This window comes from Copadichromis virginalis, linkage group LG3, assembly GCF_057382275.1.
Source record: "Copadichromis virginalis isolate Kocher_CV1m ecotype Utaka linkage group LG3, C_Virginalis_male_GT1.1, whole genome shotgun sequence".
In the NCBI taxonomy this organism is placed as follows: domain Eukaryota; kingdom Metazoa; phylum Chordata; class Actinopteri; order Cichliformes; family Cichlidae; genus Copadichromis; species Copadichromis virginalis.
In genome coordinates this window covers 31,935,330-31,949,097 of record NC_140620.1, presented here as the reverse complement: position 1 = coordinate 31,949,097, position 13,768 = coordinate 31,935,330, and the positions used below count along the sequence as shown (strand labels likewise).

Below are 13,768 nucleotides of genomic sequence, written 5' to 3'. Positions count from 1 at the left end.
AAAGTGAAGTAAAGTTATGAAGAGTGAACGATTTAACAAAGTGATCCGAAGAGCTTGGAAAGAAAGTGAGTGGACCTTCACCTCTCATCCCAGAAGCTTCTTCTACAATTTAAGGGTTGAGTTGTTTTTTGTTTTTGACTCATCATTTATAAAGTCAGGGTTTGACTTGATTATGTTTTGTTGTTCACAGTCTGATTCTCTGCCCTCTTCAGGCCCTCCTCCTCCCTCCTCTGTGCCGTTGCAGAGGTGTCCGTCACCATTACTAATGGTAACATTTTCCAAGTTTATTTCTTCCTGCTCTGAGGATCCTCCACCAAAATCTCAAGTGCACACATTGAATATCCTGTCCCTCAGAAACCAGCAGAGCCAAACAAGCAGGGCAACGATCACAAATACAGCTGCCGTTATGAAGAATGTTCTCCACGACCAGTCGGAGCACTCTGATGGCTGCAGAGGACAAGAAGACAGAGCAGAAATGTTAGTTAGCAGTTTTAACTGACTTTAAATGCTTTCAGTTAAAGTGAAAATAAAACAACGTAAAGCTCAACATAAAGATGAGATATTTATATGCATCAGTTAAGTGAAGAGTCTGAAACTTGGACAGCAGATATGGTGACATTAAATTTGCAGAAAATTGTAGAATGTCGACAAAACAGGAAAAACGTGGGCTTCTGAATTTTATTACGACACAGACTATGTTATCAGAGCCCATGACTGCCCTAAACGCCTAATCCCCCCCCCCCAACCCCCACTCCCTTTCCCATATACAACATATCTTGTTGATCTGTTATCTGCACTGTGTGTGGCTGAATGTGTGGTTGTGTGGAAGAATACCTCAGTAGACCTTTAATGTTCACAGTGAAGTCTAAAACGAATGCAGTCTGTGTTCTTACCCTCTCTGTGGTTGTAGGCTGTGATGTGGTGCTCGGTGGTGTTGGTGGTGTGGAGACGTGCAGGCGGACAGCGTAGCGGTGTTTATGATGAGGGTCAGGTTTGCTCGTTGGTCCCAGTCTGATGGTATTGAGACCCGGCTTTCATCAAAGCCGTTCCCATATGTGGTTTTCCCCGACCTGACATCCAGCTCCAGCACCACCTCTCCATCTCTCCTCCAGCGCACAGACTTCACCCACTGACCTGCTGTGATGGAGCGGCACGGGAGGATGGCATCCTCGCCCTCGCGTACAAAAACATCAGAAGGTATGAATACCTGCAGCTGTGCACTCTCTTCTTTCTTGTTGTTGCAGTCAAACTCGTAATAGCCTTCATCACTGATATCTGCACTGGTCAGTATCACAGAGTCGCTGCTTTGGAAAAACCTGTTAATATAACCTGGAGCCGGCTTCCAGCTGCCGTCGAGATCCCCGACTGAATGGAGGCTGTTGTCCTGCAGGCGACGTTTCAGCGTGCCTCTTCCTTTCATGCACTCCTCTGTAAGGGGAAACGTTACATCGTCTCCTGCAGCGGCTTGAATCAGTTTCCCAGAAACGCCGCTGAGAAAAAGAAGAGGAATGAACACAAAGAAGGCAGAAAGTTTCATCTTGTCAGTGCGGCAGCGAAGTGAACCACCAGGAGCTCACTCGCCTTTTATATACAAGTGCCTCTGGTTGCTTGTGAGTCATTCATACTACTCTGTGTGTGTGTGTGTGTGTGTGTGTGTGTGTGTGTGTGTGTGTGTGTGTGTGTGTGTGTGTGTGTGTGTGTGAGAGAGAGAGAGAATACCACCAGGTATTTACTACCTGGTGGTATTCACAACCTGAGATTTCACTCACCTCATTGCAATGGATAGAAAACAGCCTCCTGATATGCCTAGTGCGATTTTTTTTTTTTTTTTTTTTTTGAAAAGTAAAATTGGTCCCCTGGAAGTGACTTTTCCTGACAACGTGTGTAAATGTGTGTGTCGACTTGACACCCTACTGTTGAAATGTGGTATTGCAAGTGTGTAAAATTGGACCCGTGGGGCCATTTCCCTGACAAAGTGTAAACTTTTAAACTAAGTATAACTTTATATTTTATGAATGCATTTACATCAAAAGCATTTCTTAATGATCTGGGTGCAGTTTTGAAGGGTTGAGCATTCTGATATGTCACTCCTATGCGATTAGGCCCCCCCAAAATGTACTTTCAAACTTCCCTATGCAATTGCATTGCCTTTTCTCCTAACTTTGCGGTCATGCTGTGAGTCACAGGAGGGGCGTCTGTCTCTGAGCCTGTGTGTGTGCGCCTGTCTCTGAGCCTGTGTGTGTGCGCCTGTCTCTGAGCCTGTGTGTGCGCGCCTGTCTCTGAGCCTGTCTGTGTCTTTGTTACTGCAGCACTCATTTTTCAGGCTGAGGGTAAATCTCTGTTGGCGTGTCAGGTTTCTTATTAAAATAATGCTGGAAAACAGCCTGATTGACATTACACGTTCCTCAGTTTAATTTATGTATGGATATGTGACATCACTTATCTTTAATGGACCTCCACTGTTTATGTCTAACAGTGGAGGTCTAATAGCTCAGAGAGAGAACTTCTGTGGCGGTCCCAGAGACTGGATGCTTTTATATCAATAAAACTAAACTCTGACCATTTACACTTACATGGCTGTGGCTTTACTGAAGTGTGGTGAACAAATGTCATTTTCGTTGTATCTCACAAGTTCATGAGTGGAGAGCTCAGGCTTGTTGGCTTTGTTTGTGAGACCTGCTAAGTTGCATGACTCATATTGAAGATCGAGCTGCTGACTGCAGTGTTAAATCTGAAAAGCTGAAAGCAGGGAAATGAGAGTAACACATTTATGGGCAAACGTTTGCCAGTGTTTTGGCCAACATCCTGAGACTGAAGATTTTGTAGTAAAATATAAAGAAGTGTTTCAGCTCCCTTTTGGAGTGTAAATGATGTGTAAGTTAGATCTGTTGTCTTTCTTTTTTAAAAGCTTTTGTTTGGAAAGATGAACCTTTAACATAAACTGAAATCCATAATAGGACAGGTCTCTGTTGAAAATGAAATTTGAATCTCAATTACTCGGATACATAAAGGATTCGTTAAAAAAAACAAAAAACAAAACAGTGCAATCAGCAAATGTCCAGACTTTCCTGATAATCTAACAGGAGGCCTTTTCGAATGTCCTCACTCAGACAGGAACTGGACAGTTTATTGAGAAAATATATATACAAATATCTAAAAATACAGGATAGCATAGATTAAATAAAACAGATCAAATGGGAGTCTTAATATAAAATCACATGTGAATAGTCATTGTTATCATTTGTTTCTATAAAAACGTCGACATCATTAAAGTGCACACTAAACACTAAAGCGCGTTCATAAAAGCTGGCATTGTGCAGGAGACGCAGCTGTGGTGGCAGATGTGCTGAAGAGGAGGAGGAGGGAGTACTTTAAAGATCTTGTAGTGGCATTTCCTTTTGCTTGACAAACCAAACATCCCACAATTAAAAGTCCACAAGCCACTGCTGCACCGAGATACTATTTCGTTCGCAGGCAAAAGAAGTCCACTGTCCAAACGAGGAAGTTGCGTTTTTATGGTTTATTTATCCAGTTTGGCAAGCAATAACAAGATCCATTTTTGTTACTTCCTGCTCTGGTAAGAAAAAAAAAAAACCATAGGCCCACCCCAGTGCATGCTGGTCCTGTACCAGTCTCTTTATTTATACAAACAAAACGGCCCTACAGCTCTTACTGACTAACAAGGTAACATATAACAAACAAAACATTGAAACAAAATATTAACCTACAAATAAACTTGTAAATATACCCCAAAATATAAACAAACTGACAACAAATATGAATAATATTTCTTACAACTGGCTATGTTTAACCTTCATACAGTGACCAGTCATGGGAAAACCTTAACAGTGTAAGAGAGCAGATAACCGTAGCACATTGGCTCAGTGTGGTCACGTGATAGAGCGGCTGTGTGTATTTGTAGCTTCGCTACCAAACCAGCATTTCATCTCCGATGAAGTTATCCCAGAGAGAAGTAAAGCAAGTGTGTAAGTTCATCTCTGAATGTTTGTAAAGCATTCCCGCATTAAGCTTAACAAACGATATATGGAGCGACTGCCTCTTCTTGCTGCTATTTCACTCATGAAACTGATCAATGATCAGCTGATCGGCTTTTCTGTCGCGACTCCGTCTCTCTTCTTTGTTTTTGTCCCACTTCGTGCCAGAAAGAGGAAACCAGCGGCTGAACAACAGCAGCACGTTTAACCCTGATAAGCTGTTGTTAGAATTTATTTAATATTACTTTCTACACCAGGATCTTTTTCTACGTAGCTGACGGCTGGTAACTGTGCAGGGGCGGATCTAGCAAAGTTTAGCCAGGGGGGCCGATAGGGCATTAACCGGGAAAAGGGGGCACAAAGACATACTTTTCTTTCTTATTCTCATTTAAAATGTCGAGCTTTTAATAAATTATCTGAATCTTACACCCAAGGTTTTAATCTGATGTAAAATGTATAGAAGTCAATTACTGTATATAGTAACTGTTAAGTCTAATATACCCTAGTAAGCTACAGTGGGGCAAAAATGTATTTAGCCACCGATTGTGCAAGTTCCCCCACCTAAAATGATGACAGAGGTCAGTAATTTGCATCAGAGGTACACTTCAACTGTGAGAGACAGAATGTGAAAAAAAATCCATGAATCCACATGGTAGGATTTGTAAAGAATTTATTCATAAATCAGGGTGGAAAATAAGTATTTGGTCACCTCAAACATGGAAAATCTCTGGCTCTCACAGACCTGTAACGTCTTCTGTAAGACGCTTTTCTGTCCCCCACTCGTTACCTGTATGAATGGCACCTGTTTGAACTATCTGTATAAAAGACACCTGTCCACAGCCTCAAACAGTCAGACTCCAAACTCCACCATGGCCAAGATCAAAGAGCTTTGGAAGGACACCAGGAAAAGTATTGTAGACCTGCACCAGACTGGGAAGAGTGAATCTACAATAGGCAAGCAGCTTGGTGTGAAAAAATCAACTGTGGGAGCAATCATCAGAAAATGGAAGACATACAAGACCACTGATAATCTCCCTCGATCTGGGGCTCCACGCAAGATCTCATCCCGTGGGGTCAAAATGATCATGAGAACGGTGAGCAAAGATCCCAGAACCACACGGGGGGACCTGGTGAATGACCTGCAGAGAGCTGGGACCAAAGTAACAAAGGTCACCATCAGTAACACACTACAACGGCAGGGAATCAAATCCCGCAGTGCCAGACGTGTTCCGCTGCTGAAGCCAGTGCATGTCCAGGCCCGTCTGAAGTTTGCCAGAGAGCACATGGATGATACAGCAGAGGATTGGGAGAATGTCATGTGGTCAGATGAAACCAAAGTAGAACTTTTTGGTATAAACTCAACTCGTCGTGTTTGGAGGAAGAAGAATACTGAGTTGCATCCCAAGAACACCATACCTACTGTGAAGCATGGGGGTGGAAACATCATGCTATGGGGCTGTTTTTCTGCCAAGGGGACAGGACGACTGATCAGTGTTAAGGACAGAATGAATGGGGCCATGTATCGTGAGATTTTGAGCCAAAACCTCCTTCCATCAGTGAGAACTTTGAAGATGAAACGAGGCTGGGACTTCCAACATGACAATGATCCAAAACACACCGCCCGGGCAACAAAGGAGTGGCTCCGTAAGAAGCATTTTAAAGTCCTGGAGTGGCCTAGCCAGTCTCCAGACCTCAACCCCATAGAAAATCTGTGGCGGGAGTTGAAAGTCCGTGTTGCTCAGCGACAGCCCCAAAACATCACTGCTCTCGAGAAGATCTGCATGGAGGAATGGGCCAAAATACCAGCTACTGTGTGTGCAAACCTGGTAAAGACCTATAGTAAACGTTTGACCTCTGTTATTGCCAACAAAGGTTATGTTACAAAGTATTGAGTTGTATTTTTGTTATTGACCAAATACTTATTTTCCACCCTGATTTACGAATAAATTCTTTACAAATCCTACCATGTGGATTCATGGATTTTTTTTTTCACATTCTGTCTCTCACAGTTGAAGTGTACCTCTGGTGCAAATTACTGACCTCTGTCATCATTTTAGGTGGGGGAACTTGCACAATCGGTGGCTGACTAAATACTTTTTTGCCCCACTGTATACTACTTTTTCCTTTGGGAAGGTACCATCTGTGCAGTCTGCAATTCTGTTGAAGAAAGATGTTGAATCTATTTAATTATGCTTGAAAAATAATTTATTTCTGTGCATTTTTTTCCCACACTGCATCAAATTAAAGTTGATTATGTTGATTAAGCATCATCAGTGTTGGGAAGGTTACTTTTAAAATGTATTCCATTACAGAATACAGAATACATGCCCTAAAATGTATTCTGTTACGTTACTCAATGACAGTAACGTATTCTGAATACTTTGGATTACTTAATATATTATCATGCTTTTTACAACAACGTGAATGTACTATTGCTGTGTGATTTATTACTATTACTGAAGGTCTGCGACTCCGAACTGTAGTAAAGGGACCTCTGACTAATCCGGCGGGGTCCCTGTCGGCTCGTAGCCGAAAAATAGCTTTACTTTGTTGTGTGGGTCAACTTTTCTTGCGAGAGACAGAGAGAGGCGTTGAAAGACTGCTCCAACGGAACTTATTGTTTTCGGAGGAAAACACGAACACGGTGTACAGTCGAGTCTTAATAGCTTACTTACAACTGAGCTCGTCAGGCACTCTTCTTGGCTGCAGTGGTTATTATTATATTTACATGCTTCCAGCTCCCGTTTTTCCTCGACGACAACTCGTACCTTTCCACTCCCCTTTTTCTCCCTCCTCGCGCTCACAGACCCATAACGTGTATGGCAGTCCATTCTCCCTGCAACACGGACTACACTGCCCATGATGCTACATTCTTTAGAGCTATGCTTGTAGCATTCTGCCTGTTAGCTTAGCACAACAACAACGAAAAGGCGCTCTCTCACCCAGGAAACACACAGTCGCAGAGAGCGAGAGAGCGTCGCCCTGTAACCATGGCAACCGTAACGCTGCCACCTGGAACAACAGAACGTAGCTGTCAAACAAAACCCAAACAGTCCTGACCCGCGACAATATGAAACAGGAAAGTACCGCAGTGTAATCCATTTATTTCAACAAAGTAACTGTATTCTGAATACCACCTTTTTAAACGGTAACTGTAACGGAATACAGTTACTCATATTTTGTATTTTAAATACGTAACGGCGGTACATGTATTCCGTTACTCCCCAACACTGAGCATCATGAGTTGGAGGGTGGGTGGTTCCCTATTTTTGTTTTTTTGTTTTTTTGCTGGGAGTTTGCAACCCTATTAGTTAGGTTGCTTAATATTTCTTCTAAGTACTCTTTAAAATACCAGAATAGGCAGGATGGAGCAGGTTTAAGTTTATTAGATTGATCAGTGTTGCTGAACTATGAAATATTTTGGGTGCAGTGTATTTTTTACATACAGGTATAACAGAATAGCTTTAGTGTTGTTGTTTATTTTAACTTGAGTATGAACTTATACAAAATGCAGCAAGATATAAAAAAAAAACAGTTTTATTGATTAAAAAACACTATATCAGATTCATATCGGTATTGGCAGATATCCAAATTTATGGTATCGGTGTCGGACATAAAAAAGTGGCATCGTGCCATCTCTAGTTAGGTCACAAGTTGGCCTAATTTTGGTACATTATAACATTGTGTGCAAAATAGCATACCGCAAGGTACTTTCTATAGTACATGAAATCTGTGGTCTACCAGTTCTAAAGCGAGGTTGAAAACTGCTCATGGTTATCACACTGTGCTTAAGCCGATTATTTCCTCAACATTGAGCTTTACATTTGTAATCCATATCTGTATGTCAGATTGAAGGTGTGTTTTAGCCTGATAAGTTGTTATCAGGCTGAAATTGTTTGTATCGTTATCATTTTCAGCACAGTTGATCTTTAAAGCTTCCAGACAGTCCCTGGAACGTCCTGCATGTTTGGAGCTCTCAACCAATGTTTAACTTACAGAGGAGCTGATAGGATTTCATATTTAATCAAAGCTCCATTATTAGTTAAAATAAACGTGTATAGCAGGTTGTTTAAAGAAAGGTAATCAGAACCAAGATGGTGAAACTTGGAGAAGGTGTTTTGAGCACAGTTTACATGTGTTTCTTATGAAATGTGCATGTAAATCTCCCCCACATTTATGAAGTTACAAGAGGTGAGAATCACCGGACACCCCACCATATGATATTGTGATTTTTGTAATGTTTTGTGATACAGAACATTGTGATTTATCACCTTTTTTCAACTGCAAAGTGTTTTAATAATAATACAACAAAGTCCTCAGTCTTTCTGTCACTTCAGTCATTTTTGTTGCTGACAGGCTGAACTGTTTGTATTACATTTGAGTTTCACGTCCCTTGTTAAAAAAAAATCCTAAATGTGCACAGACATTTGCCTTAAACACAGATGGTGTTTTCCTGATTTCTTTCTCTGCCTCCATCCTTGTTTTCCCAACATTATCCCACATGCTGGCCATCACCTCTGCTGACCTCACTAAAGAAAAAACTCAACTGTAAAAGCAATTAATGTTGTTATTCTTGTACAAAAACAAATTATAACATGTACATGTATGTATATGTACAGTGATGTGTTGAGGAGGGTGAGAGTGGCTTTGTTTGTTTTTCCAGTACAATAAGGTTATTCATTGTAGAGTGACTCCTTCTTATGACAGACTTCAGTGACAATAACACAAGTGAGAAACCACAGAGCCGTCTGTTATCAGTCTGCAATTGAACTGTGATAAATGATTGAAAATCACATTTCTCTTGTTGTCTACATAGATATTCACATTTTTGCTCAGCAAACTTCCTGTTTTAGAGAAATATAACCAAAGTACAACCAGCTGATAGCTCGTTGAGTTGAGTCCCCTGGAGCTGTGCTCACTGACAAAGACACTTTCAGACTGATGGCAACATGTTGGTGATCTGTCTGCATTTATAAATGAGACACAATTATTATCAAACCGTGAAAGTCTCTGTGAGAGTGACTGTAGAAATATTACATCTATGACCAAAAGTGGTCGTCGAAGTATGTGAAAAAGATTCAGTGCCATCACCAGACAGCCACAGATTTTTTTTTCTTTTTAAAAAGAACATTTTGTGTGTGTGTGTGTGTCAAATGTCTCTGTATCAATGAAACATCACTACTCCATCTGTGTTGTTATACTGTGCTGTATTGATTTTTTTTCCCCCCCTTACGGCAGGGGAAAGAAAGCATTCTAACACTGATATCTAGGGATGGGTATCGTTTAGGTTTTATCCGATACCGGTGCCAAATCGGTACTTTTGAAACGGTGCCGGTGCTCAAACGGTGCTCGAACCGGTGCTTAAAGAATGGAGAACACAAACTTTGTCCAAAAACCTCTCATGTTCAGCTGGGTTTTTGTAAAAAGATAACAATGTTAGCCTTTTCTGCAGCTATGGGGCATATATGGTATCACTCTTGGCTGGAAGCAATGCTTAAACAATGGAAAAAAAACACAAACTTTGTCCAAAAACCTCTCATGTTCAGCTGGGTTTTTGTAAAAAGATAACAATGTTAGCCTTTTCTGCAGCTATAGGGGATTTATGGTATCACTCTTGGCTGGAAGCAGCGCTTAAACAATGAAAAAACACAAACTTTGTCCTAAACCTCTCATGTTCAGCTGTTTTCCACTTTTTCTTTGGTCATTTTAGCCTTTTTGGCCAGGGTGAAGGGAGTATCTGCCATCAAACAAGAAGACAGCCGCATGTAGCTATGATGATGTTTGCTAGTTCACCTTACATGCATTAATGTAATAACGTGGTTAGCCTACTCAACGTAAATTACACACGAGCAACATTAAGCTACTCACGCAGAGAAGAACGGCTGCTGCTGCCATCATCATCCTCATCATTTCTGCTACACTGGCAGGGCTAGGGGCCAGGACTCTCCTCTTCGGGTTTTTGGGGGATGTTGCATAACAGGCAACCCACCCGCAGTAGATGTGCTCGGTGTGAGGTCTCGCAGCAAGCTATCAAATACGGCGCATTTCTGGGCTTTTAAAAGAACGCTATGCGTCGCCAGGTGTTTCATCGGATTTGAGGTGTTACCTCCTTTGACAGTATCACAGTATCAGCTTAAAGCACTTGTTGCTGCTGAGTTTGCATATTTTGCTGTGAAGTACAGCCAGACTTTGACCGCTTCGCCTTGGACATTTTTAATCTGTAGCTCTGCTCTAAAAGAACGTACGTACCTGGACCCGCCTACTATCCTCGGAAACGTAAAATGATTGGCTAGAAGTGTATCACAGCTCAGGAAAAAAAGCACCGAAATAAAGCACCGAAATGTGCGCTGCTTTTCGGTCTGGTTACTACCGTTTATGTCAGAACCGGTACCCATCCCTAGTGATATCTTTAGTTTGTATGCACTTACACTTCAATCATTATGCAGGTCAAAGCTGATCTGCTGTCCTCGCTGCTCGTTTTCTGTGTTTATGTTTTGTTCTAAACTGAGCTCAGCTTAAGCTGGTTCACATGTCTGTGCTCCCGCTCTCCCTTTCTGCAGGTGACGTGATGATGGTGCTCATCTACATCTCCAGCTGTATACATGATGGAGGCTGAGGATTGAGTGGATGATCAGGTTTGTTTGGCTGCTGACGTGTTTCATTGGTGTAGTTTTCACAGCATCAGGTCCTGTTTGTGTTTGACTCTGAAAACCATCAAACTTCACAATCACATGTTTTGTTTTGTTTTGCTGCAGGAGCTTCACTCTGAATCCTGACCTCCTCCTTGTGCTTCAGTGGTTTCTGACTTCATAATTTGGTCACCATGGCAACCATCTAGATGATTGAGGTCCCTGACTTTCTGAGGTCAGTCGTCACTGTTAATGTTTATATTTTGTTAGATTTGTTAGATTGTTGAAAGTTAGCAGGCTGTTACATTTGGTATCGTGTTTTGGTGTTTGTCCTCTAATATATCAGGTGGATGAAACCAACTGAAGAACTTTCCCCTCTTTAATAGAAAAGTTGGTCCAGCCCAAACAGCTGTTAAATCACAGTAACATTGATCAGTATTTAGAGACAGATGAGTTATTTGTGCAGCACTTTTGCTGTAGATGAACTCAGTGTGCTGTGTATTCACTCTGTCCCAATTAAATTTTGATTAATAAACGTTGAGTAAATGCTGGAAAAATACAATATGAATCTTAATCTTCACTGTTGTACATAAATCAGTCAGCTCCATATTAGTATTGAAGTGTGGAATGAAATAGGCTGGTTACGTTAAATCATCCCAGGATGTGGGTTAAACGAGTCTCTCCTCTTGGAGTCTCAGACTGAAGTCGATGAAGCAGAGATCAGGACCCTCATAATCTTTGAATGCATTTCCACAGGTCTATAAAATCAGGCATCCAGTCATGCAGTTACAAACCTTGTGAAAAATGGCTCAGCTCACTGAATTCAAGTGTAGTATTATAACAGATGCCACCACTGGAATAAGTTCAGAGAGCACAGGGGAAGAAGCTGTTTGTGAATGCAACGCCTCAGATGAAGCTGCCAATGTTACAACAATTGCAGCGAATGATGAATATTTCAAGAAGCTCTGTTGAGCCCATTAGAGGAGGCATCTTAATCAAAATGTTCACATCCTCCTTTCCTGTGGTACACTTGTAAAACAAACACAGTATACAGACTGATAATACACCCGGCTTATCTACGCTGTGATACCTGCCATTATGAGTAAACTGTGTGTAAAAGAATATAACTTAATGAAGCGGGGAAGATAAACATCAGTGCTGCATTTATGCCGCCTCTCACACAGCGTGTCAGTGCATCATGACAGATTCCAAGTGTCCTGCAATAGCAGGAAGCTCTTGCAGGAGCCTGCTTTAACATCAGCTACAAGGCCAGAACAAGTATTTCACAGGCATCAGAAAGTGGAGCATCAAAGGCATCAAAGCGCCTGTTCAATTCCTCTACTCTTCATTGTTCCTGGCAGTCTGCATACAGTGGGGTATAAAAGCCATCCACAGCTCGCAAAATCGCTAGCCCAACCTCCCGGGGCTACTGATTTTTTTTCTTTCTTTTTTTTTAGTCAGGCTACCAAAATCCGTCTCGGCCCTGCCCGTCAGGCTATCATAGGAAGGAAAAATATGTCAATGCTCGATTTCTGAGTCGACAAGTGCCTTTGTTACTGGGACCAGTAATTTTAAGAAAGACCCCATCAGAACCCATGAGAAATGCAAGAAATGCATTATTGCTCAGTCTGCAGTATCTTTCCCAGAACAAACACCAGTTGCAAAAAACATACTAAAAATAAACCTGAAAAATCTGTTTAGAACAGGAAAGAGTGAACTACCACTGGCAAAATTTAGTAATCTTTGCAAACTTCAAAAAGCAAATGGCCTAGATCTTGGTTCCACTAGCCTCTTACCCGTGACTTCAGTGCAAATTTCAAATTCAGGATCTGACACAGACTGAGTCATGTTCTACACAGTTCTTAGGAGTTCATAGAAATTTCTGTTCAATTAGAACCAAGTATTTGAGTTGATGATTGTAATTTTTATAGAGTTGATGTAATTTGTGTTTTAACTATTTTTTGATTGGAGTTTTGTTTCCTTTACAATATTATACTTTAATGTATAAAATTGTAAAGGAAACAAAACATCAATCAAAAAATTGTCCCCTTTTTTTTCCGGCTACTTAAATTTATTTTGGGCTACCAAAACTGAAGAGTGCCTGCCCAAAGGGCTACCAGGGATTTTGAAATTTTGCGAGCCCTGCCATCCATGTATAGAAAGACAGGGATTGTGAAAGAATCAAAAACAGGACTGAGTGTTGTTCTTGTTCCTCAAGGTGGTTCTTTGTGTCTCTGACAGTGTGTTTGTGGTCTCGCTGCAGAATCACGCTGATGCTAAACATCAGGCTGTTAACTGCAGAGCATCAGACCTTATCTGTGATCCTCCCGACAGTTTCTCTCCCAACTCCTGGTAGGAGTTCATGGAGGACTTCAGCTTCTTGCAGCTGCTCCTGCTGATAGATGTCATTGCTGTCTTCTCCCTCTGCACTGGCTGCTACATCTTCTTTGTTTCTGCTTTTCTCTTTATCATGACTGTGACTCTGGCAGCTGTGCTGAAAATATGATTGTTCTCCTTATAATAAAAGCTGGAAGCTGGAAGTCCTGCCTGTGCTGAGACATTTTTTCATGCATGATCTTCACTGCAAAATGTTCCTTTAAAAGTTATTCAGCAGTTCTAATGGACTGTTTGAGATATAATGTGTCACATAGGACCCTTCTGAATGACATCCACCAAGTTTGAAGCATAAACATTGTTTCAGTGACAAGTTATAGGCCACAATCACTTTTTGGTAGCGCTAAAATGCCATGTTCTCAGTCAGAAAGTGTCATGGTGATACTGGCACAATAGGTCTTTATTGTTTTAACTACTATTCGACAGTCTTATAACAAATATGAACAACGAGAGTAGACATACTAAACCTGTAGGCATTAATTATTCCACCGTGATGCGTGTAGTCATTCGTGACTGCGCTATATACACTCAACAAAAATATAAACGCAACACCTTTGTTACTGCTCCCATTCCCCATGGGATGGACGTAGAGACCTAAAATTCATTCCAGATACACAATATAACCATCCCTCCCAAACAGTGGTCACAAATCAGTCCAAATGTGTGGTAGTGGGCACATCTGCCATATTGAGATAATCCATCCCACCTCACAGGTGTGCCACATCAGGATGCTGATCTGACATCATGAGT

General features: G+C 41.4%; 1 long non-coding RNA gene across 2 annotated transcripts in view; it reads left to right on the top strand.

Moving 5' to 3' along the window:
* LOC146714104 (uncharacterized) overlaps positions 1 to 13,164 on the top strand; it is a 112,195-nt gene extending 99,031 nt beyond the window's left edge. The window contains exons 6-8 of one of the 2 annotated variants that reach the window (XR_014918776.1): positions 10,556 to 10,630; positions 10,751 to 10,859; positions 12,888 to 13,164. This is a non-coding gene — a long non-coding RNA (uncharacterized LOC146714104). Of the gene's footprint in view, positions 1 to 10,555; positions 10,631 to 10,750; positions 10,860 to 12,865 lie in introns of both variants that reach the window. The other variant, XR_014918777.1, reaches the window with a different exon arrangement.
* Positions 13,165 to 13,768: the final 604 nt, after the last annotated feature.